Source organism: Cynocephalus volans, chromosome 4, assembly GCF_027409185.1.
Source record: "Cynocephalus volans isolate mCynVol1 chromosome 4, mCynVol1.pri, whole genome shotgun sequence".
NCBI classification, from domain to species: domain Eukaryota; kingdom Metazoa; phylum Chordata; class Mammalia; order Dermoptera; family Cynocephalidae; genus Cynocephalus; species Cynocephalus volans.
The window spans coordinates 44,762,316-44,783,913 of NC_084463.1; the positions used below are offsets into that span (position 1 = coordinate 44,762,316).

Genomic DNA, 21,598 nt, shown 5'->3' on the forward strand with positions numbered 1-21,598 from the left:
AGATAAAATAATAATAATAATAATAATAATAATAAACGTGTCATTATTATACCTAACAAAACACAAATATTTTTTAGTATTATATAGAAACTCTGTTCTACTATTTTTTCTGATTGAAAATCTAGGGGTCTACATGACCCATTCTAATACTTTATATAAAATATTTAGCCTGGGCACTCAAAGTGACTAAATTGAGACTGAATGTCTTCCATACAACAAAGGAAGCAATCGACAAAATAATAAGGCAACGCAAGGAATGGGAGAAAATATTTGCAGGTCATACGTCTTAGATGGGGGCAATAACCAAAATACATAGGGACTCACCAGTCCTGAGTCTTCAGGATGACCTAGAAGCACACGGACCCAAGAAAGTTGTCCAATACCAGAGAACCAGATCCTGCATCTCCAGCACACTTGCAGAGCTTCCCTTCCTGCAGCTGTCACTCTCTGCAGCTCATCTGTGCTGCTTCCCTGGACGCCCTCCTGTAACAGCAGAGACCAACGGGGCACAGCAGAGACCACCAACCTCTGAGAAGAGAAAATGGCAGGTGAGGACAAAAGCAGATCATTTATAGACTTGTATTTAAATAAGGGCTCCTGGAAGACTCGTTCTGATCGGATGAGAGGGAGTCTTGTAGTCTGAATGTGACTGGATAATCCTTGATTGGCATCAACTAATCAGAAGAGGAAAGCTTGGGACTGTGCAAGTCTGGCCTGGCATGGTCTGGAGGCTGTTCAGTTGTGAGTGGTCGGGAGCTGGATTTGCTGCCTGCTGTTAGCCACTACCTGAGGCTGTGAGGGGCAGCAACCAGAGCCTCCTCAAGCTCTACGCAGTGTGGCCATGGAGAGTCAGGCTCCAACCTGCATAACTACTGGCCTTACCGACATTGGGAGCTCTGTCTTCTTGTAGAGCAGAGCGATGGGCAGAATCCTGCCACTGGCATCACTGAAAATGTGCTGCATTTCTAAGCTCAGGGACATGGAGCCAAAGGAGACAATGTCTAGAAATTTCACCTGGAGTTCTTAGACCAAACTGACTAAGAGGTGGGTAAACATTAAGGCACAGAAGAAGGTGAGTCCCTTGTGGGAGAGACTCACCAAGCAGAGAAGGACCCACTGGTTTTGGCCCCTGACTTTGATTACTGGTTGGATGAGCCTGATGTGGAAATGGAGCTCAGGGCCAAGAAAGAGGAATGCCTAAATAAACTCAGACTTGAAAACCAAGGCTTGCCTGAAGCTCTTAGAAGCTTGAAGAAAGAAAATCTGTTCTTGTACAACCTCGTGCAGTTCTTGGGATTCTCTGGATCTTCCTCAGTGTGACTGCATGGTTCTTTATCTTGGGAAAAGAGTCCTTTTATGACACATTCCACACTGGCTGACATGATGTATTTCTGCTGGATGCTGGCAGGCGTGAAAACTGAACACAGCAATTGGAACATTAAATCACTGGTAATGCCTTCTCCTATCCAAATTCTTGGAATTAGTTTTTTTTTTTATCATCTTTGGCACCAAAGAAGTGATGCAAAACAAAGCTATGGTTTTCTTTGTGTTGTATAGGAAGCACAATTGAAATTTCAGATACCCCTTCTATGTTTCCTGCATTGAAATGGATTGGAGGGTGCTCACAGGCTTTGTCACACTGTGTGGATTCCCAAATGTCCTTTGAGATGTTTGGCAGAAGCTGTCTCAGTGATCCAGTCCATTCCAGTATTCAGTGAAACAGGAAGATTCAGTTTTGAATTTGCTATGTCCAGTACAAATCAAAGTTAGTTGTTTCAGTTTTGTTCACATACTTATGATGTTATTTTTTGGACTATAATAAATTTCTGTCACCTTTTTAAACAACGCTGTGGAAGCAAAGGTAAATGATCTAAAAAGAGGTTTAGATGGTTTCTTGCCAGTTTGAGCCTAATCTATGAGTTTTACAGTTTTATTTTCTAGTACTCTTTTAAAAGTTATTTTTAAACTTAAATAATTAAATTATCAGTGAGGTGATCCATGCTCCCTCCAGTAGCATTTCCGAATTTACTATAGTGTCTTAGTGTAGTACTCACGTGACATGAATTCTTGATATATAATGACAAGTTCATCCCTGTGTGTTCAGTTAGTGACAGCAGAAAGAAAGAAAGAAAAACACAAGGCTATGTTGCTCTGTAGGAGGCTGTAAAAGTAATTAAGGCAGGACCTAATATGTTCTGTGCCCAACAGGCTACTTGTTTAGTGGGGCAGCATTAAGTGTTTGACAATCACGTAGACTCAGCAACTGAGTCTGACTCAGAGTGGGACTAGAGAACATGTATTGCATCTGACATCTTTTGTCCTAAATCCTCTGTTACAATGTGGGCATTGGAGAGGCACAGAATGATTTGAGAGAAACCAATCAGAAACTTAAAACACTATGATTATTTCATTTATAGCTAAATCAGAACTATTTTCAACCCTGAAGAAAGATGAAATATTATTTACAGAACAATGAGATTATTAGTTCCAAACTCAAATGGCTACAAGGGTCAGAGGGAACATAAACATGGGCCAAACTGGCAGTAATACAGCTGCTGGCAATGCAGCCTGTGGCAGCTGCAAACAGAAGAGTAGGCCAGACCACAGAAGGCCAAACACACCTACAACAATCTCTCTTAAGCTGTGCACAAACATAGGAAAAATATCTCGGTCTCTCTTCTCCTGCACTGGCTGAGTCTGTTACTTCTGTACTTGTCAGAGTGGTGGCTCTGTATGTTTTTTAATAGACCTCAAAAACATCTGCTTCTATCCAGCTGTTCTTACATTGGCTTTCTCACGTATGTGCAGTAGAACCCTGAAAACAGAGCAGGAACTTTGGATAGAAAACTACAAGCCAATCCTTTAACAAGGATTCCTGGCAGGAAACCCACAAAAAGGGAAACTAAAAAAAAATCCAGACATGATGGTTGGCTGTTATAAAACATCAGATCTCCCTAATGCATTCTAAATAAACCAACTGAAATAAGTGTTAGAAGTAACGCTGTTGTAAAACATTCAAGGCATAATGTTTCTTTCTGTTCTTCCATTTCCACAGTTTCTGGGGAAAGGAGACCCAGTGAGTTAATGCTGGGTCACTGTACACAGGATGGACACTTGTTGACTTTGAACCTCTAGTTAGCACAAGTCGGCTGATGTTTACAAAATTCTTTGCACTGAAGGATATTTTGCATGTCTGTAACTTCTGTCAACACTTGTTTTTATTGATTTCTGATGGTCTTTCAACTGACTTTTTGTGTAACTGGGCAGATCATCTTTGTGGTAGATTATTCTGCATCCTGGTGGCAAAATCCTGAATTCTTAGTGATTGTTACAAACTTATTTAAAGCTGTCTGATAAAGTGAAAGATTGTGTATTTCTATAAAAATATTTACAATCAAAATGCTTTAAGTTAAAAACAAAGTGTTGATACAGCTTTACCAAGCGTGCTTCCAAAAGACCTCCACCTATAGCATATGTGTCTTTATAGAGTTCGTTTTCACAGTTTCTTTAATTTTTTTTCTAAATTGTTACTAAGCACAATGCATAGAAATATAGGCACACAGAAACATTCCAAAATATTAAAACAACATTAGCCTTATGAGGTGCTGTGAAGTCAAAGATTATCTCAAGTCATTCTGTTTCGTTTAGGTCTTTTTTTTTTTCTCTCTCTCTGTCCTATTTCATGATTACCTCTGTTTTTCTCTCTCTTAGCTTCTTCCCATCCCCTTTCTCTGTTTCTTTTTCTTTTTTAAAAAACACACTGTTTCTAACTGACAAGTGCATCATTACCCACAGATTGTATAAAACACAAGGATGCTGGGAGCCAGAGCCGCCCCCATTTCTCCATGCCCATGAGCTCTGTGGATAAAGGCAGCCCTGTTCCTCCAAAACACAGGGATCATTCAAAAGAGCAGATATGAACTGGAAATACTCAGGCAGTATTTTTTTGAGCTGTGTTGACCAAAAGATACATTACTTAATGTCACCTTGAGTGTCCAGGCTCATTTTAGACCTTAAGTATTTAGGTGTTTTATGAAAAGTCTCTGATATTTGTAGAACTGTAGAATTTTGAGCTTTAAAAAATCTGCAAGTTTTTATATGCTATTAAAAATTATTTGTATTTTATTACATTTTATAAAGGTATTTTCATTATCTATTTTCTTTATCCATAAAAAGTACTAAAATTCCTACTATCTTAACAATATTCTATCTTATATTTACTTTAAAATACTACCAGGGTAATTGGAGTTATAGTTTAAAATAAAAGGCAAATTAACAAGAATTGCTGACGACTTGTGATGGTAATTTATGATGGATCTTAATATATGATTATCTCTGCTTTGTTAATATTTAAAAATTTTGTAATAACATAAAAATATGGGAGTTTTCACATAATGCGCATTAGCCACTTGGCATAATGAAAAAAGGCAAACATCTCACACATTGTAGTGATTAATTTTGAGGTGCGGTATTTGATTTGGATGTCACAGATCATTGTGAATGAATGACCACAGTGCCCCTGTAGAATGGGGAATAGACTCTTCTAATAGTACATGTAGGTATAGACAGGGTGCCATCAATAAACTTTATGTTAGATTACTTCTTTGAGTCATATTTAATAAAGAATACTCTTTATTACTCACAACAGTGTTCTGTAAATAACTATCTTTGGCTTTACTTTTCTGGCCTGGTGAAATTAATCATTAGATCCTTGCCAATTCAACCCCCTTACGACATTCTGGGGTTTTTGTTTTGTTTTGCTTTGCTTTGCATATGTTATGAATATTCACAAGGTACAAAGCAAATTGTCACCACTCATGCCTAAGATGTAATGGCCAGATCCATACTGACAGCATGCCCATTACCACAAATGGTAATTATACCCTGTGTCTCCCGCTCATTTATCCCCCCAGTTATCCCCAACCTCCCTCCCCACCTCTCTTCCTCACTCCACTTTGTGTCCCTAGGTATGTTCTCTCCCTCTGCAAATCCGATGCACCACTGTGGTCTTTCCTTCCTTCCTTCTCTTAGCTCCCCCTTATGAGTGAGCACACAAAATATTTATCCCACTGTGCTTTGCTTAATTCACTCAACATAAGTTTCTCCAGGCTCATCCATGTTGTTGCAAATGGGAGAATTTCATTCTTTTTTATGGCAGAATAGTATTCCATGGTTTATATATATGACATTTTCCTTATCCAATTGTCCATTGATGTACATTTAGGTTGGTTCCATGTCTTGGCTATTGTGAACAGAGCTGCAATGAACATGGGAGTGCAGGTATCCCTTCAACATGATGATTTCCATTCCTTTGGGTATCTACCCAGAAGTGGGATTGCTGGATTGTAGGGAAGATCTATTTGTAGTTGTTTGAGAAACCTCCATACTGTTTTCCGTAGTGGTTGTACTAATTTTGCAATCCCACCAACAGTGTAGGACTATTCCCTTCTCTGCATATCCTCGCCAGAATTTTTTATTCTCTGTATTCTTGATTATAGCCAGTCTAACTGGGTTGAGATGATATCTCAATGTGGTTTTAATTTGCATTTCACTGATGACTACTGTTGCAGAGCATTTTCTCATGTACCTGTTGGCCATTTGTATATCTTCCATTGAAAAAAGTCTATTCAGCTCCTTTACCCATTTTTAATTGGGTTATTTGTTTTTCTACTGTGTTTTATTGCTTGAGTTCCTTGTACATTATGGATATTAATCTCTTTTCAGATGCATAGTTAGCAAAAATTTTCTCTCACTCTGTAGGTTGTCATTTCACTCTGTTGATTGTTTCCTTTGCTGTGCAGAAGCTTTTTAGTTTGCAATAGTTCCATTTGTTTACTTTTTCTTTTGTTGCTTCTGCTTTCAAGCTCATGTTCATAAAGTCTGTGCCCAGACCTGGTTCCCGAAGTGTTTCACCTATATTTTCCCTTAGTAGTTTTACAGTTTAGGTCTTATTCTTATCTTTAATCCATTCGGAGTTGATTTTGGTATACAGTGAGAGGTGCATGTCTAGTTTCATTCTTCTGCATATAAATATCCATTTTTCTCAGCACCACTTATTAAAGAGGCAGTCTTTTCCCCAATGTAGGTTTTTGTTGCCTACATCAAATATCAGATGGCTGTAAGCCTGAAGGATGATTTCTGGGATCTGTATTCTGCTCCACTAGTCTGAGTGTCTATTTTTATGCCAGTACCATGCTATTTTGGTTACTATAGCTTTGTAGTATAATTTGAAGTCAGGTAATGCTATGCATCTGGCTTTATTATTATTATTATTATTAATTTTGCTAAGGTTGCTTTGGCTATTTGGGGTCCTCTGTTGTTCCATATGAATGTTGAGATTGTTTTTTCTATTTCTGTGAAGAATATCATTGGTATTTTGTTGGGGATTACATTGAATCTGGAGATTGCTTTGGGTAGTATAGACATTTTCACAATATTGACTCTTCCAATCCAAGAGCATGGAATATCTATCTTTTTGTGTCTTCTTTAATTTCCTTCAATAGTGGTTTGTAGTTCTCATTGTAGAGATCTTTCATTTTCTTGGTTAAATTAATTCCTAGGTATTATACTTTTTTTGACTGTTGTAAATGGGCTTACTTTCTTGATTTCTTTTTCAGTTAGCTCATTATTGGAGAATATAAATGCAACTGATTTGGGGGCATTTATTTTGTATCCTGCGATGTTACTGAAATCATTAACCAGCTCTAGGAGTTTTTTGATAGAGTCCTTAGGTTTTTCTCTGCATAGTATCATGTCATTTGCAAATAGAGACAGTTTGACTTCATCTTTTCCAATCTGGATGCCCTTTATTTCTTTCTCTTGCCTGATTGCTGTATCTAGTAGCTCCAGTACTATGTTAAATAGAAGTGGTGAGAGTGGGCATTCCTTGTCTTGCTCCTGTTCTTTAGGGAAAAGCCTTCAGTTTTTCCCCATTTAGAATGATACTGGTGGTGGGCTTGTCATAGATGGCTTTTAATGTGTGTAGATACTTTCCTTCTATACCTAATTTTTTGAGTGTCTTTAACATGAACGGATGTTGAATTTTGTCAAATGTTTTTTCAGCATCTATTGAAGTAATCGTATGGTTTTTGTCCTTGAGTTTATTGATGTGATGTATCACATTTATTGACTTTCATATGATGAACTATCCTTACATCCCTGAGATGAATCCAACTTGATCATGATGTGTAATTTTTTTTTTTTTTGATGTATTGCTGTAATCTGATTGCTAGTATTTTGTTGAGGATTTTTCCAATCAGAGTTACATTGCCTTCATAGAATAAAATTGGGAGAATTGCTTCTGTTTCAATTTTTAGGAATAGTTTGAGGAGAATTGGTATTAACTCCTGATCACCACTTCAATCTCATTGCTTGTTATTGGTCTATTCAGGTTTTCTATCTCTTCTTGGTTTGGCCTGGGTAGTTTCTGTGTGTCCAGAAACTTATAACTTCCAGTTTCTCATATTTGTTGTCATACAGTTGTTTATAATAGTCTGTAATGATTCTTCATATTTCTGTGGTATTGGTTGTAATGTCTCCCTTTTCATTTCTGATTTTTGTTATTTGGGACTTTTCTCTTCTTTTTTTTTTTTATTAACCAGAGTAATAGTTTGCCTATTTTATTTATCTTCTCAAAAAGCCAACTTTTTGTTTCATTGATCTTTTCTACCATTTTTTGGGTCTCTGTTTTATTTAGTTCTGCTCTGATCTTAATTATTTCCACCTACTACCTTTAGGTTTGGATTGTTGTTGTTTTTCAAATTCTTTGAGGTGTAGTGTATTGTCTTTTATTTGAAGTCTTTTCATTCTTTTGATGTAAGCATTTATAACAATGAATTTCCATATTACTACTGCCTTTGCAGCATCCCATAGGTTTGAGTCTTTATTTTCATTAGTTTAAAAAATTTTTTTATTCATGTTTAATTTCTTCTTGGACTCATAGGATGTTTAGGAGCCTATTGTTTAGTGTCCATGTATTTGTTTAATTTCCAGGGTTTTGCTCATTGCTGATTTCCAGCTTTAGTCCATTGTGGTCTAAAAAGACACTTAGAATGATTTCAGTTTTCTTAAATTTTCTGAGATGAGGTTTATCAGCTAATATGTGGTCTATCTCGTAGAAAGTTCCATGTGCTGATGAAAAGAAAGTATATTCTTTAGTTGTTGGGTGAAATGTTCTGTACATATCTACCAGGTCCAATTGGTTTAAGGTGTGGTTTATATCCTGTGTCTCTTTGTTAATCTGTTGCCTGGTAGATCTGTCCCATACTGAGAGAGAGGCATTCAGTTCACCCAGTATTAATGTATTAGGGCCTATTTCTTTCTTTAGGTCTAAGAATGTTTGTTTTATATATCTGGGTGCTCCAGTACTGGGTGCATACATATTTATGATCGTTATGTCTTCTAGCTGGATAGGTCCTTTTATCATTATATAGTGGCCTTCTTTGTCTCTTTTTATGTTTTTTGGTTTAAAATCTGTTTTGTCTGATATAAGAATAGCTACTCCTGCTCATTTTTTGTTTCCATTTGCATGGTATATCTTTTTCTATCCCTTCACTTTTAGTCTGTGAGGTGGGTCTCTTGAAGATAGCATATAGTTGGGTCTGTTTTTAATCCAATAAGTCAATCTGTGCCTTTCAAATAGGGAGTTCGATCCATTCACATTTAGGGTAGTTATTGACAGGTCTTGTTAATTCCTGTCATTGAATTGCTTTTTGTTTAGAACTTTTAAGTATCTTTTTGTCACTACTTCCCCTTTTATTTCTTTTCTTCAATGTTTGTTGGAAATTTGAGGTGGCCTGATTTAACTTCTTACTCTTTCTCACTGGCATTTTTGTTTTAATGGCAAGTTTTGCTCTTTCTTGTGTATCCATGATAGTGATCATCACTATTTATATTCCAGATGAAGGACTCCCTTGAGAATTTCTTGCAGGGTTGGTCATGTGGTGGTGAACTCCCACAATTTCATTTGGGAAATACACTATTTCTCCCTCATTTCTGAATGAGAGACTTGCTAGGTAAAGAATTTTTGGCCTGCATTTTTTTTATTTTAGTGTTTTGAATATATCATTGCACTTTCTTCTGGCCTGTAGAGTTTCCATTGAGAAGTCTGCTGTTAGTCTGATGGGGGTTCCCTTATATGTGACTAACACTTTTCTCTTGCTGCTTTTAGAATTCTTTCTTTGTCTTTGATCTTTGCAAATTTGAGTGTATGGTATCTTGGAGAGGATTATTTGGATTGAATCTGTTTGGGGACCTCTGAGCCTCCTGGATCTGAAGGTCTGCATCTCTCCCTACACCTGGGAAGTTTTCAATTATTATTTCCTTGAATAGATTTTGAATATCTTTTCCTTTCTTCTCCCCTTCTGCAGTACCCACGGTTTGGATGATAGAGTACTTGAGGTTGTCTGCTGTCTCTCTTAGATTTTCTTCATCATTTAAAATTATTTTTTCCCTTTTTTGTCTGCGTTGTTTATTTCAAAAAGACCATCTTTGAGATCTGAAATTCTTTCTTCTGCTTGCTCTAGTCTGCTGCTCAAACTCTCTGTTGTGTTTTTTATTTCACTGAGTGAATCTTTCATTTCTAGGAGTTCTGCTATACTCTTTTTTAAGGTAATAATCTCTTTGTAAATTTCTTCCTTCATATTTTAGATATTTTTTTTATTTCCATGTATTCTCTAATTAAGTCTTCTTTTATTTCTTTGAGCTTTCTTAAGATCATTGCTTGGAATTCCTTTTCAGACATTTCAAGTATTCTGTTCTACGGGATCTGGAATTTGAGCATTACTCTACTCCTTTGGTGGTGTTATAACTTTTTGTTTGTTTGTAATTTAGTATTTTTTGTTGATGTTTGGTCATCTGGTAGAGGAATTGCTTCTTCTGTTACTCTGGGGTTGACTATGAGAATAAAGATATCCTCCTCTATTTTCAGGCTCTACTGCTGACTCTTCTTATATCAAGGTAGTCACATGAGTAGTAGGTTTCCTGTAGAGTGGCCCTGGCTGCTGCTGTGGTGGTGAACTGTTCAAGTGGTGACAGAAGGTATGGCAGTGTCTGTATTACACCACCTTGGCTCCTGTTCCAGCTTTCCATGGATGTAGACTTGAGCCCCTCATGCTCTGCAGGTCTTGGCTCACCTCAGCACCTGCTGGGCTGTGTGCACTTCCCTTCCTCCTGGGACCTTAGGCTGAGCCCTGGTGCTGTGCAGGTCTCAGCTCACATTGGTGGCTGCTGAGTTGTGTGAGCTTCCCTTCCCCCAGGGCCTTAGGCTGGGCTCCAGTGCCGCAAGGGTCTTGGTTCACCTCAGCAGCTGCTGGGCTGTAGGCATTTCCTTCCCAGGCCATAGACTGAGCCCTGGTGCCACACAGATCTCGGTTTACCTCAGTGTCTGCTGGGCTGTGGGCATTTCCTTCCCAGGCCTTAGACTGAGCCCTGGTGCCACACAGGTCTCGGTTTACCTCAGTGTCTGCTGGGCTGTGGGCACTCCCTTCTCCTCTGTAGCCTCTATAGATGTAACATGTTCACGTTACATCTGTGTTCTTGCCTTCTCCCCTACCTTTGATATTCATTGAAATGGACAAGAAATAGGGTTGGTTTTCAGAATCTGTGACTTGGTTTCTGAAAGTCAGAGACAACCTTACTAATTTTTGCCATGTTTATTTTTGAGACCCTTTATTGGATATAATTAATGTAACATAATGATCACACATTTTAATTCCAAACTTTTAAAATTATTTGCAGAGTGTGGAAACATAAGCACAATCTAACTTTAGAAAGTTTTTGTCACTCACCACCCAAGCCCTAGACAATTATTAATCTATTTTCTGTTTCCGTAGATGAATCTTTATGAAAACTTCTTATCAACAAAATAATAAATTTTATTTTCTCCTTGGTCTGGTTTCTTTCATTTAGCTTAATGTTTAATGAGTGTCTTTTCTATTGTACTGTTTCCTTTCTCTAAGTGATGGACATTTGGGTTGTATCCACATTGGGCTACTGTCAAATAGTGGTGCTGTGAGCATTCACATACTAGTTTTTGTGTGGTCATAGATTTTCGTTTCTTTTGGGTGCATACATAGGAGCAAAATTTCTGAGTCGTAAAATGATTTTTAAGTGTAATATTCTTAGGAATTGCTAAATTGCTTTTGAAAGAGTCTATTACTCTACATTTTAATTTGCAATATATTTGAGTTTTATTTTCTCTGTATCTTTGCCCACACTTGCCACTGCCTCTGTGTTATACCTATTATTTTGATTTGCATTTCTCTCATAACTGATGATATTGAAGATATTTTCAAATGCTTATTGGAAATTCGTGTATCTTCTTGGTAAAAACGTCTACTCAAATCTTTTTGCCCATTTTTATAAACTGGTTAACTATCTTTTTATTATTGACTTGGAGTTCTTTATATATTCAGCACGCTAGAACCTAATAAGAAAAAGAATTTGAAATGTTTTCTCCCATTTGGTGACTTGTCTTATTATGTTCTTCATGGTGTGCTTTGAATAACAACAGTTTTTAAATTTTAGGAAATGCAGTTTATTAATTTGTTTTTTTCATTTCTTGATTGTGCTATTGGTGTAACACCTAAGAAATCATGGCTTAATTCACAGTAACAACAATTTACTCCAATATTTCTCTAAGAATTTTATAGTTTTATCTCTTACATTTAGGTATACTTTACAATTTTCCATTGATTTTTTAAATATGACATGTTAGGCTTTCGACTTTATTCTTTGAATGTGGATATCCAATAATCTCAGCATATTTTGTTGGAAAGATTGTTCTTACATCATTGAAATTTATTTACACCTTTGTCAAAATCAACTTGCCATAAATGAAAGTATTTCTTACTGGACCTTCATTTCTATTCCATTGAGCTGCATGGACCTATCCCTATCCTAATACCACACTGTCGTGGTTAGTGTAAATGTGTGGTAAGTTTGTTATCTGGAAATGTGAGTCATCTCCCTTTGTTTTTCTCTTTCAAGGTTGTTTTGGGTGTTCAGTTTCCCTTGCATTTTTATATAAATTTCAGGGTGAGCTTCTCAATTTCTGCAACAAAGACAACTGGAAGTTTGAAGGGATTACATTTAATTTTTAGATCAAGTTGTAGAGTATTGCCAACTTGTAAACTATTAATAATATTAAGCATTGTTGTCCTTGAACATTAGATAGATGTCTTTCTATTTATTCAGTTCCTTTTTATTATTTAACAAAGTTTAGTGTATGTGTGTAAAGGACTTGCATTGATTTTTAAAATTTACCTCTTAAATATTTCTATTTGATACTATTATGAATAGAATTGTTTTCTTAATTTCCTTTTTAGATTGCTTGTTGCAGGAGTGGGGGAAGGAATGGGTAAAGGGTCATGAAAATCAACTACAATGTATATTGAGAAATTAAAATAAAAAATAAATAGATTTCTTGTTTCTGGTATATACATATACAATTGAATTTTGTATCTTAGCCTTGTATCCTGTGACCTTGGCCAAGTAATTTATTGGTTCTTGTGGGTTTTGGTAAGTTCTTTAAAATCATTTATATTCAATTTTATTTCATCTGCAACAAAAGACAATTCTACTTATTTTCCAATATGAAGTGTTTTGTTTATTTTTCCTATGTAATCTCTTTGCATGATAACTCCAGTTTCATGAGGAATAGAGCTGTACAGTGGACATACTTGTCTTTTTTCTAAATGTCAAGATACAGTGCCTAGTATTTTACCACTATATTGTTAGCTGTAGATTTTTCATTGACTCTCTTTAGCAGGTCAAGGAAGTTTTCTTGCACTTCTAGTTTTCAGGGAGCTTAATCATCAACAGGTATTAGAAGTGCCAAGTGCTCTTCTGTAACTATTAAAAGTATCATTGTCTTGTTATTTAATCTATTAGTTTTGTGGTTTGCATTGATTGATTTTTGGATGTTAACATTGTATTTGTGAAATAATTCCATTTGGTCATGGTGTACAATCATTTACATTTGTTTCTGGGTTTAATTTACCAAAATTTTTGTAAGAATTTCTGTATGTATATTCATCAGGGATATCCATCCATAGTCATCTTTACTTGTGATGCCTTTGACTGGATTTAGTTTTATGGTAATACTGGCCTTATAGAGTGAATTGGAAAGGGTTCCCAATAGTGCTCTTCTATATCCTCAAAAGGTTTGTGAAAAGTTGTCATTAATTCTTTACTGCATTTTTAGTAAACTTTATCAGGTAAGCCATGTGGAGGATTTTTAATTAATTTAATTTCTTTGCTTGTTATATTTATATTCATGTGTTCTATATTTTCCAGTGTTTACTTTGCAAATTTGTGCCTATAAAGGTATTTATTTCTAGTATGTAGTAAGTAGTTCATGTTTTGGGATTTTCTAAGCAGTTGACATGGAAGATCCAGAAAGTTTAATGTGGAAAAATGAGGTGTTTCTGTCATTAATGAATGACCCAACATTTCCTCTGTTATAGAAGGAAGAACATGACTTTAACTGCTGTACTCAATACTCGTATTTATTGTGTGAGTCAAATGAGTTATTTATTCTAAAAGAAATTAGTGAAGTATGCCATTTGACTTCACATTTTATCAAGAAAGCACAGTGAGACTATCTCCTCTTCATGAATATTTAAGTAGGATAAAATATTTTGATGAAAACAAATAATAAATAATACAGTGAATAATACATTGTATTAACAAATGAAAATGTAGTTAATCAGATTGGTAAATATATATTTAGTTCATTCACTGTCTTAGTCACTATTCTAAGTCATTTATACATATAGATTTAATATCTAATAGTTTAAAATGTAGACCTCAATGATTCATGAGCAATGACACATTAACACATTTAGAATCATATTAGGTGACATTGAAAGGATCATAAAAATAAAAAGTTTTGTTATATTACACAAATGAACATAGATAATGTTAAATAAATTTCTTTAGAGAGATTGACTGATGAGGAATAATGACAAAAGGACAGCATTATTCACCAGTAAATATGGGCTAGACATTATTTCTTAATACCAGAAAAAAACTTAATTGGTATGGTTTTAGGCCTAAAAATGCCTTTAATGTCATAAAAACTGATATCAAACAGATCACATTTTCTAGGCACTCTGAAATGACTGTACAAACTATGAATTAATGTGTAAACAACCAGTAATATTAGTCACTTACAAATTTTATGTAAAATCCTTTTAATTAACTTCTTTTTATTTTATTATTTATTATTGGCATATTCATTCTTACAAATTGTGATACTTCTTTATGCCCTTTACCTGAGAGAGTTGAATGGAAAATCCAAACTAACATTATTTTTAGAGAGTCAAGTAAAATTTCTAAAAATAAAGTATGGTGATTTGAGCCAGGAGACCTGAGTTCAGGTAAATAATTCTACCCTATTGGCTTAGTGCTTTATAAAAATATCAATTCTGGCTGTAAACCAGAACTGTTCACTGCAGTGGAGTATATATTTTTAGAAATTTGAATAAAACAAAACATTATGGATTAAAAATAAATCACCCTCTACAATCTATTGTTAACAGATGGCATTTTGGGGGGAGAAGAATGTTTTAAATGGAGACATTTGCAATACCTCATGCAATGCTGTTGTCTGTCATGAAATATTGATGTGAAATATTTTACACATGTGTACACTAGGATATAGTGCTTATGAAAAAAATAATACTGCAAAAAGTTTTAATACTGTTTTGCCAAAAGTTTATACTTTCATTTAGGTTTAGAGGATTCTTTGGTTTAAAAGAAACCACTTGTCACACTAATAAGCCAATTTATGATGTTTATTAAGATATAACAATAAGCAAGTAAGCAAAGAAAGCAAGATTACATAGGCATACTTTTTTTAAAAGAAGAAAAAGGATTAGACAGTGTTTTCATCACCAAATAGGGGAAACACCTACATCCAGATCCAAGCAGTGCTGGGTAGCCCTATAAACAGCGATCTGGAGTCCCAATTGGGATTGTCCTGGGCAGTGCATCCACTCTGTGGGTGAGACTTCAGAGAGAGGTTTGTGGAAATCCTGCTTATATTACCCAGCCATAGACTGATAGCATTAGTCTGCGTGCAAACATGCAGCTGTGGTTACATTATTAACACTAGATCTTTTCTTATAAGTCCTCTGGATGTTCATTGGCTCTAGGAACTGGCTAGGTACCCACAGTCCAAGGAGCTCCAGGACATAATTTCCTTCTTATCTGATGGTTACTAAGCACCAATCCCATAGGCCTGCACACAGGTTCTGAGAGTCTGGCTCACAGCCTATGCAGGGTCATTCTTCAGTCAGAGGCCTAGCAAAGCTTACGAATCCTGAGCAAGACTATAAACCTTAATTTTCTCAACAAATACATAGAACTAAAAATACTCAAGTAGATACAAAATTCTCTGAATTTTGATTAGGGTTAAAAGGAAGAGAAGAGTACTGCCCAGGAGCAAAATTGAATAAATAATACAGGAAAATGATCAAACTTAAAAACTTGTGTTCCTTTCAGACACTGACTAATCACAATGATGTCAAATCCATGTGGTTTTTGTCCAACTTCCAGCAGGTCAACTGGAATAAATACATAAATAAACTGGAGATACCCCAAATGTGGTATCTCCCAGATGTGAAAACAAATTATATATTATGATTAAGAAAGGGAAACAAGCTACCAGGCTGAATGGTCAAGAAATTAGGTGTAATATAAATTTCAGGTATTGGACTTGTGTTGAAAATGTTTAAATAAATATATTTGAAAAATAAGAGACAATGTGAAAAGGCAAAAAAAACCTATAAGCTTAAAAAGCTATATTTGAAAAAGGACCAAATGGGAGTGGAGGGAGAAGGGAGGTGCAGAGAGGTTGCATGGGGGACACGGGGAATAACTGCAATCCAAGGTGCTGGGCATGCTGCCGATAGTAATGGTCTGATCATCACATCTTGGGCACAGGTGATGTCAGCTCTGTGCCACATGAATATGTGTAATCAAAAAAATAAAAATAAAAATAAACCAATGAATATATTAGAAGTCTACTTCTTATACAATGTGTGAGCTAAACATTAAATTAGACTGAGCCGATGAGAAGACTAGTAAACTGGGATATTGAGAACAACGATTGATTTTCTGTATTGTTTTTTAATTCCCTATTTGACATATTTCTGTTGTAATCTTTATCTCCTACTTATATTTGCTTTTGATTTACTTTGCTCTTCTTTAATTTAGCTGTTTACAAGTATAAATTTTCCTATAAGCACTGCATAAGCCCTGCATCCTATAAATTTTGATGTGTTGCACTTTGATTTTTATCTGAAAGTATTGTATAATTTCCCTGTGATTTTTCTTTTTACCCATTGTTTATTTAAAAGAGTGTTGTTTAATTTTCTCACATTGGTGAATGTTCTAAATTTCTGTCTGTTATTGTGGTCAGAGAACATATTTTCTATGATCTTAGTCTTTTTAAATATATTAAGACTTGTTTTATGGCCAGAGAGAGAGAGAGAGAGAGCAAAGAATATAACTAAATATAATTACGAGAAAAAAGTTGTATAAATAGAAATATAATTGCACATACACAAAGACTAAAATAAGATGGAATAAGATATATCTAATTATCTCACTAGAATATATAAAAGAATGAAAGACAATATTCCAACAAATGGTGATTAACAAATTTCTAAAAATAAGAACCATACAGATAGCTTTGAATTCAGAAGTTTGTTGTGTCAAAAAGTGATAAATAAAACAATTTCACAGAAATAATAGTCAAACTGCATAATGCCAAGAGAAGAAAAAACGTGAAAATGACTTAAAAGCAACAAGAAAAAGAGAAGCTACAAAGCAGAGAGCAAAATCTCCACATTCTTAATAGAAGCCAGAGGACAAAAATATATGTATGAAGAGTTACAAAAGTATTTATACATATTAAAAAATAAAATTCTATACATCTTAACTAAACCAGATAGCAAATCCTGTGCTACTTGAATAATTTAATTGATCACGGAGATACTCTTTTCAGAAAAAAATTTCCATCAGCAAGGTGTTAAAAATGGATAGCATTTCCATTGATTATTTTGAATAATATTGGTAATCATTTTATTAGAGCTGAGGGGCACCAAAGGACTGATTGTGACATAGGCATTGACCACAAGCCTCTGGACACCCAGGATGACTGGATTATATGCCAATAACAGGGTTGAGGAGGATGAGTTGGTGAAGTGCACCCAGTACATGACCAGAAAGAAACTCATGGGCAGCAGGATGCTCTTTTGCTTGGGGAGAGGCTGGTGCTGTGAAGCGCTGGGATCTCCTCTGATGCCTGGATGAGGGAATGACCATGTACGCACTTGAGAGCAGTGTGATTTGTACAAAGGCAACGTCCCTGGATAATATCAAAGTGTAAAACAGTTCCCTGATGATGGAGTTCATTTGAGAAAGTGAACAATTCCCAATATTTAAAAGATCCATAAATAAACAAATGAACAATCAAGAGAGACAGAGAGAAAGAAAGAACAATCACAGAAATACATTGAACTTTTAGAAAACTGGGATAGAAAAGGGGAGGAGAGGGAGAGTGGAAGGAGGGGCTAATGAGGAATTGGTCAATGGGTGAAAAGAATGATTGCATACTGCAATGATGGACAAGTTAACTGTGCAAGCCGGCCCCGTGGCTCACTCCGGTGAGTGTGGTGCTGGTAGCGCCGAGGCCGCGGGTTTGGATCCCATATAGGGATGGCGGGTGTGCTCACTGGCTGAGAGTGGTGCAGGCGACACCATGCCAAGGGTTGCGATCCCCTCACCGGTCCAAAAAAAAAAAAAAAGCTAACTGTACTGATCTAACCACCACACGTTGTAAACAACTATTAAAAATCAATGTTGTACCCACATGTATGTATAATCAAATAAATAAATAACAAAACAACAACAAAATAAATAAAAAATAAAAGATCAGTCTGCATCTCATTAGAAAAAGCCACAGTGTTGAAGATCATGTAACTACTGCAGGACAAACTAAGGGGCTATAAGAAGACAAAAACATGCAAAATGTAATTTGTAAATTTGTTTCAACCTCACCAGCCAGGAGGTGCTGGGGCTGATGGTGACGGCCTCGAGCATGCTCAGGAGGCAGGTGGTGCAGATGGAGACGCCCCTCATCACCCTGTTCATGTAGAAAAACACCTCACATCTGAAGTCGCTCTGAAAATTTAGTGACCCAAACAGGCCTGGAGAAAACAAAACAGTACATGAGGAGCATCACTATGTGGACAAAGGCCAAGTGCTTAGGCCTGTGCTGCAGAGAGAATGTGACGATGTGGAAGAAAAGGAGGAGGTGTTGGCTGAGGTTCCAATGCCAGCTTGAAAATAAAAGGTATTTTTAAAATGGTAACGTAAGTGGAAAGTGATTATTTTATTGGTATAGAAGAAACATATTCTATATATCTGGAAAAAATCAGTAATATCACATCATTAATGTTCTTTGTTTCAATAGTCAAAATGATCACTCACCATCATCATTTTTACTTCAATTATTTTAATAACACCGAACAGCTTAAGTTAAAGATACAGCCTCAGCATATGTTCTCCACCAAATACCACGTACATCTCTATGCCTCTGGTTTCATGAGGAGAATTTTCCCTAAAGTGCTCTGGCCTCTTGCCTGACCCTTTCTCTTCCCCAGAAAAGGAGGAATTCACTGAGAGAATAACTGGCCACTGGGGCAGGGCGTCTCCACTCTTGAGCACCAGCTGTGTGCAGGGCACCCACTGCGCTCTGCTCCTCTGTGCAGGAGTTTGCAGTGGGACAGCCCCGTGAGCAGAGGCTGCAGCCTCCACAGCCACCTGCGAGGGGGCACCAGGGTCTACCTGGCATCCAGGTGAGGATGTCCAGTGTCCTCCAGCCCAGCCCTTGGCCAGTACTGAGGTGACCTTCTACTCTTCATGAGCCTCACTCCTCTGCCACAGCTGGGTCAGTCCTCAGGAAAGGAGGAGGGACACAGGGTGTCAGACCCTCAAACCTCAACCAGGACACATGTGAGCACCTGCCTGGTGCTGTCTCATGTGCTGCTCCAAACCCAAGGCAGGTGCTTTCTCTGGATTTTCTCCATTTTACAGAGGAGGAAACAGACAGAGATAAAGCAAATCACCCAAGATCACTAAACCAGGAAGTGGCAGAGCTCAGGTTGAAATCCACAACTGTCTGCCTCCAGTGCTCATTTCCCCACCGTAAAAGATTTCCCTCCAGTGTGATTTGTGGCTTTAACAGCACATTTTGCTTAGAGATCAACTGGGATAAGTATTTTAAGAGTAAGCTTATATTTTAAGCATGGCCATTTTTCTTAATCAAAAATAAGGAGGGGTGGAAATGTTCCTTTTGTGTTTGTTTTGGAGTCCGTGATACCTTCTAATATTTAATGATGAAATGGCTTTTACATGGCCGGAAACAGCTTGTGTCTGTTTCCAAGAACAGAGCTAAAGCACACGTGTGCCTTTTGATGGTCCTCCGTCTCTCTTTTTTTATTTAACTGTAAGAAAGTTTTTAAAATCAAACATATCTTGTTTTGAAGAAACATTTATGTGAAAAGCAGCAATCTCTCATTTTTATTTAGCTCTTTTGTCTTCTTTTAATTCAAATAAAATTAAATCAGTAATTGTTTATTTAAAGACACTCAAATAAAATGAAAAAAAGTAAAGACACCCCAGACTCGTATCTCAACAACATGCAGGGCTATCATGGACCCCTCTGCTGTTATAACACACAGAACTTGCTGGATGAAGCATCATGTGGAATTGGCTAAAGGCACAACTGATGTTGTGAGAGAGACAGGCTGATGCTGGGTGCTGAAAGTGATGTGAGGTTTCACCTGGGTGTGGGGACCTGTGGGCAACGAGGTGGCTCTGGGGTGGGAGGGGTACCCATAAGGCAGCAGAAGCTCAGCTGTCACATGGCACAGGGAAACGGATATCAGGGCTCTGGGCTTTGTTAGCCAGAGTCACTGTCTGTTGACTAAAGAAAGGAAGCAGGAAGGTTTGTAGACTCTGCCAGCACCTCCTGGCTCTCTGCCCGGGCGCCACACAGGCCTCCTTTCAGTCTGTCCCCCACATCCTTTCTGCCACAGGCCTTTGTGTGGACTGGAGCATTCTTCCTGCTGTCCTATCGGTGAACTCCTACTCACCTACCTCACAGAGGCATCCGTGGCCCCCCTGACCAGGTCAGATCCCGCCTTCTTAGCATCTGCCAGAGTGGCTGAGTTTGTATTTGTCTGTGTGACTTTGGTTCATGGTTGTCACCCCCAATAAACTGAGAGCTTCATGAAGGTGTGTGCCCCTAGCATTTCTAGCAAGTAGAGCAGTGCGAGCTGGTATGGGGCTCGTGAACTTGCAGGCCCTGCAGGTGATGCCTCCACACATTCTGCACCCAGCCACCTCCCTCTCCTCTCTCTAGTCCTCATCTTTAAAGGGACATATCCCTGATGAAAACACCAGCCCAGAGGGCTACCAGAACCTAAAATTCCTCTTACGTTTTATTTTTTCTTCAAAATACCTCGCTATTTTTGTATTTAACCTCATAATAAATCAATGCTTTTTTCAATGTAAAAACCCAAATCCCCACCCCCCTCACCACGTCTCACAGCCGCTCCGGGAAGTCTGTCCAGCTTGTCTGATGCCTCTTTAAGCCCCTGCTCGAGTTGAGATGATCATGGAGTTCCACGCTGGGCGTGGAATGACCAGCAAGACATTAGTAATGGAACAGCAGGGCCCTTCCTCATGACACCACCCCCGCCCTGACTCAGTCATGATGGGGCAAATCTTCCTGCTACGTTCCTGGGTTCAAATCTCACAACGTAGCTGCTGTGACAAACAGAAGAGCAAATTACAATGTGGAATGGCAAATTTCTCTACACTCTTGTGTCCCATGTGTTAAGCAGGAATAATAACATGATTCCTACTTCACAGGGTTGTTCTGAGAATAAGATCGGTCAGGCAGAGCCCTCAGCACTGAGGAGGCATCCCGTGGGGGCTCACCTGACAGCCGCTGTTGCTGAGGCCCCCACTCTCCACCCACCCTCTCCTGCACCTGCCCCCACATGAACATGCCCAAAGCCCCGGCTCCTTTACGTTCGGTCAGCTCAGAAGGTATTTCAGTTATCATGCCAAGTTAAACGACCTGGGGAAGCTGGCTTTGCTTTTGATTTTTCTGAAGTAGTAGATCTTTTTTCCAGAATCCCTGACTTCTTATGTAACTAACAGTGCACATGTCTACATAGGTTTATGAGTAGTTCCAAAGTGGGGACCCCAGGCTCAGCATCAGCAAGCCCTTCTTGGAAATAATCTCCAGCCCCACCCAGAACTAATGAATCAGAAGCTCTGGGGGTGGGGCCCCACGATTCGTTGTCACAAGCTCATCAGATGATTCTGAAGGGTGCTGACATTTGAGAATGACTTAGATCCAAATGCAGTTGACCTTATTTATTTAAGTCTCACCAATGCCCAGGTGCCATGATGTACATACCCCCTTTTTGACCCATGGTTTGCCTTTGGGTCCTTAGAAAGACCAGGAAGAGGAACTTTCATGGCCACCAAATGGCTCAGGTCAGGCCTCCAC

The 21,598-nt window shown here is 37.6% G+C and overlaps 2 pseudogenes; one reads left to right on the top strand and one right to left on the bottom strand.

Annotated features, from left to right (window-relative positions):
• Nucleotides 1-290: 290 nt before the first annotated feature.
• LOC134376081 (very-long-chain (3R)-3-hydroxyacyl-CoA dehydratase 3-like) lies at nt 291-1,869 on the top strand (annotated as a pseudogene).
• Nucleotides 1,870-17,027: 15,158 nt separating this feature from the next.
• LOC134376082 (putative vomeronasal receptor-like protein 4) lies at nt 17,028-21,145 on the bottom strand (annotated as a pseudogene).
• Between the last annotated feature and the right edge of the window lie 453 nt (nt 21,146-21,598).